Source organism: Vicugna pacos, chromosome 23 (assembly GCF_048564905.1).
Source record: "Vicugna pacos chromosome 23, VicPac4, whole genome shotgun sequence".
In the NCBI taxonomy this organism is placed as follows: Eukaryota; Metazoa; Chordata; class Mammalia; order Artiodactyla; family Camelidae; genus Vicugna; species Vicugna pacos.
The window spans coordinates 16,651,859-16,656,991 of NC_133009.1; the positions used below are offsets into that span (position 1 = coordinate 16,651,859).

Here is a 5,133-nt window from a genome sequence, read left to right on the forward strand (position 1 = left end):
CCTTTCATACCTGCGCTGCTGCTACCTGGGTCCGAGCCATCGACGTTCTCACCTGGACTATTGCAATAGCCCCATCACTGGTCTCCTACTCTTATACTTATTCTCTACATTCTATTTTCAATACAGAGGCCAGAGTGACTCTTTTAAAATTTGTCAGTCTATGTCACAACTCCACTCAAAACCTTGCAATGACTTCCCAACTCATACAAAGCAAAAGCTGATACCCTTACAGTGACTTGCTGGTCCCCATAAGCACTCTGACCTCACTTCCTAGTACTTTCTCCCTTGTTCTCTCTGCTTCACGCTTAATGGCCTCCTCAGACACATCTGGCTCGGAACCTTAGCACTGACTCTTCCTTCTGCATGCAAGGCTCTTCGCCCAGAAAACTGGCTAAATTCCTTCTCTCTTATAAGTATTTCCTCAAATCCTACTTTTCAGTGATGCCTATCTTCATCACCCTATTTAGTACCATAAATTTTCCCCTGCACACTCAATCCCCCTTTCCTTGTTCTGCTTTTTCTTGCCGCATGGAATTTTCTACCTTTTAACTTGACAAGCTAGTCCTAAATTTAATATGAAAGAGCAAAGGGCCAAGAAGAGCCAAATAATTTTGAAGGAAAATGAGGAAGGATATTATCCCTACCAAATATGAAACTTATTGTAAAGCTGCAGTCATTAAAAGGGTCTATCAGTGGTGCAGAGATGGAAAAATGGGACTGGTCAACTAGAATAAATGGCCCAGAAATAAACCCAGGTCTACCTAGGAACTTGGGATATGGCACGTCAGCACCACTAATCATTGAGAAAGAAATGCTTATGTATTTAATAACTTGTGCCAGGAAAACTGGCTTCCTATTTGGAAAAAGATAAAATTAGACCCCTATTTTACATCATGAACAAAACAGATTTTTAGAGGGATTAAGAAACTAAACATAAAAATACCTTCAAACTTTAGAAGAAAATATAAGGAAATATATTTAGGACATCCTGGTAGGAAAAGTTGTTATAAACAAGACAAAAAATATACAAACCATTAAGGAAAATATTGATATATTTGAGTATACTTCTATTTAAAAGCATCCATATAACAAAAGACACAATAAACCAAGTTAAAGTATATGCCATGAATCTAAAAGATGATATGTATAATTTTAAAAAGACTGGTTCCCTGTATTTATACACCTTTTTAATGCAAGTAATAAAAAGGACAATTCTATGGAAGCATTTTTAATGTTTAAAATGAAATTTAAACGTTGGAATATATAAACTGGCAATTAATTCCCAGAAGAGGAAATTTATCTGGCCACTATACATTCAACCTTGCTAAATGAATATGCAATTAAAATGATGAAACTCTCCAACTGGCTCCACAAAATAGAAAAATAAGTCTGATAATACAAAGCATAGTTCATAAGAATGTAGGGGAAGCGAAACTGTCGTGTACTCTGGTGGGGGTATGTAAACAGATCTAACTACTTTTGAGAGCAATTTGACAATATCCAACAAAGTTGAAAATGTATGTATTGTACAACCCAATCCATCCATTTTTAGAAATGAACCTAGAGAAACTCTCATATATGCACACAAAATTGTGTATAAGCATGTTCACTGCAGCTTTGCTTGTGATTGCAAAAAAATGATGGGAATTAAATTAAATGTCCATCAACAAGATAAGGTATAGATAAAGTAGTGATATGATATGCATTAAATTAATCAAAACAGCAAATTTTAAAGTATAATTATAAATTTTTTAAATGCACAAAGCCATATATTGATTAGAATATTAATTATGCTAACTTTATAACAAGAGGAAATATTATTTATAAATATAAACATATCTACATACATGGAAAAAATACATATGCTTTGTAGTAGATCACAAAAATGGCCATAATTTTCCACCCCTCCTAGAAATCCAGTCCCTTTTGCAGTGTGACTTTACTACTCCTTCCACCAAGAAGTGAAATCTATTTTCCCACCTCTTGAATCTGGTCAAGAAGTCTATTTTCCCACCTCTTGAATCTGGTGTCTTTGTGACATTCATTTTCACCCAGAGAATTCAGTGGAAGCAGAGTTTTTCCAGAAGCCCTACAACTTCCATTTCACTCTCCTTCTCAGAACCCTGCTGCTACCTGGAGAACAGCCTGGACTAGCCTGCTGAGTGATGAGCATCCCACGGTCCAGGCAGCCCTATCGCCCCAGCCTACAGTCAGCCAACCACTAGACATGAGTAAGGCTGTACTGACACAAGCCTGCACCCAGGTGACCTGCCAGCTGACCACAGCCACATGACCAAGCCCAGCTAAGATCACCCCAACCTATCTCATATCAGCAGACCCACCCCGGTGACCTCTAGACTCATGAGCAATAATAAGAGGTTGCTGATTTACATCACTAAGTCTTAGAGGTGATTTTTTTACACAGAAGTAAATATGTGATACACAGGCCATCTTCAGAATGATGACCTCTGGGGAGAGAGGGAAGGGAAGAGAATGAAGGGAAGGAAGACCTTTCACCTTCTATGCCTCCTGTGTTAGCTCTGGACAGTAGTAACCTGGGGATCTGTTATATTATTTTCAGAATTACTCTGATACTCGATATATTGCCTATATGGCTTAAAGAAGTATGCCACCATTCTTTCCATTTTTGTCATAATCGTATGAATACATTAAAACTGGACATGACTAAAAGATTTGGTTCATCATTTGGGTCTCATGTAGACTGGCTACACAGAGACCTGGAAATACTAGACCTGGACTTATGCCAATGACATAATATGTCACAGGAACTCGGAATGACCAGATGTTACAGCCACACCCTCGTTTGTGGTAGCATGTAAACAAGACCTAATAGAAAAATATCAAACCTCAATTAATCAGAACTCAAGAAACAAATTTTCTTTCATGAAAAAAACCCTATTTTTGGAAGAAAACAAAAGCAAGCTATTATCAAAGATACCCTTTGATTTTCAGATTAAGCCCTCGGGTCAGTGCCAAATGAAGCTAATCGCCTCATGTTCAAATGAAGGGAGGAGAAATATTTTCATCAAAGGCTGAGATATAATGGGTTTCTAGCTGATTGTCACTTTATCAGAAAATTAAGTGTGCATCCCATCCAGTGATGTCGCTTTTATTGAATAGAACTGTTTACTTCAATTTTGCAGCCATATAATTCCAAGAGTGAAAAAAACTCATACTGTAAGAAGACATCGAGGTAGGGAATTGTAAAGAGTCTATACAAAACCAAGCCTATCCATAAATCCCAAGTCCCAGTGTGACCTGCTGAAAAAGTTCCATCAATCTTTTCAAGGGAAAAGATTTCTAAGGAGCCAGGGCCCCTGATTTTGATAGAATCCTTTCACCTTAAACCCCACAATCAAATTAAATGAAAGACAAATTCTATAACTAAAACTCTGGGTGAACACATAAGCAGGCAATGACCAATCTCTCTGCCATTGAGAGCCAGGAGAACTAAGGCTTCCTTTATAGGAAAAGTAATGGAGAGAGTGGAACCAGCATCATCCCAGGTGGCAAGAGATGAGAAAAGGCATTTGTGGCCAAAAGACAAGGTCTTGAGAGGATTTGGAAGAGCCTTGATGTGAGACAAACAGACAAAACAAACTAGAAAATGTATGTTCTGAAGTGAGTCAAGTCATACATGAGCCAGGCCAGCAGAATAAATCAAGTCTACACAGAGCTGAAAATGAGTTAAATTCATTTGTAAACAGAACTGCAAGGCTCCTTCCAATTTACTTATTTATTAATAAACAGTCAATTGGTAGTAGTTTTTGCACTGGAACAAAAACATAGTAGTTGCAGCAAAAACCATATGGCCATCAAAGCCCCAAATATTTACCAAGTGGACCTTCAGAGGAAAAGTTTGCTGATACCTGCAAGAGAAAATCAATACATTATAAACAAGCTGACCCTCCTGTCCTGAGCTCTGAGCTGCTGCTTTCATGATTACACCCTGAAATGGAATGCGCACTAGCGTACATGCTGTGTAGGCTGGTAGATCACACTTTGGACCACACTATTCCATGGGTTGAAAAACGTAAACTTCTCACCCTGAACTTAAGCCAGGCGTCTGTGATAACACCCAGTTATAACAGCTAACACTTACTTAGCGCTATAAGCTAGGTACGACTGCGCTTTTCTAAGAATACAGGAAAAACAGTAAACATGGTACATAAATAAATAAAGTTGAGGCAGTATTACCTCAGTGGAAAATACGTCCCTGTTGTGTAAGAATTCTCCTTTACAGATCAATCTGAAAGAGAGACAATAAGGAAGGAGAAAAATCAGGCTCAAAGTTTACAGCACTTCATTCTGCTTCTATCAACATGTTTTATTGGATGCGTCTTTGTTGAAAGGCATTTATTTACTATGTAAATTTTTCAAAAAATAATCAGGCTATAACTCTGATTATTGTGAATTTATAGTTCTTTCAAAAGGTTACCAAGTACAGTACAAATTTATATGCTATACTTTAATGTTGGCTAAGAATAAATAGAAAGCACATTTTATTCTCACTGGCCATTGAATTGAAATGTATAACTTTGAGGAAAATATCCCACTGGATTAGTCTGCTACCAACTCCTTAAACCCCTAATGAAAGCTTCCCCAACTCCCTTGGGTGTTTCTTATTATTGAATAGATGTTAAGCTTATTTGAAAATAATTATAAAGTCCTCTATAGAAAGTAAGTTCTTTTTAAATTATTTTTTTTTTATTTTGGGGGGAGGTAATTAGGTGTATTTATTTGTTTTTTTAATGGAGGTACTGGAGATTGAACCCAGGACCTCATGCATTCTAAGCATGTGCTCTACCACTGAGCTATAACCTCCCCCCTAAAAAGTAAGTTTTGTTCAGAAATAAAATTTTTCAAAATGTACATATCTCATTATAATATTGTCACTGTTTTGTATATTCTCTAGGACCACTACATTTCAATTTTAATTGCATTCAAGCACTCAGGACATGTCAGATCATATTCAGATGTTGTTAGCTCATCAAACATTTTAGCATTTGTCCTTCAAATATTTATCCAGCCTAAAGCATGCTCTCCAGGCACTATGCAAGGTGCTGAAGACACTAATAGTAAGCCCCAGGATTTTTGGAATTTAAAGTCATG

The 5,133-nt window shown here is 37.1% G+C and overlaps 1 non-coding gene across 1 annotated transcript; it reads right to left on the reverse strand.

Annotated features, from left to right (window-relative positions):
- Positions 1 to 4,773: 4,773 nt before the first annotated feature.
- Positions 4,774 to 4,846, reverse strand: TRNAS-AGA (transfer RNA serine (anticodon AGA)). Its single transcript has one exon. It is a non-coding gene; the product is annotated as a tRNA-Ser (tRNA).
- Between the last annotated feature and the right edge of the window lie 287 nt (positions 4,847 to 5,133).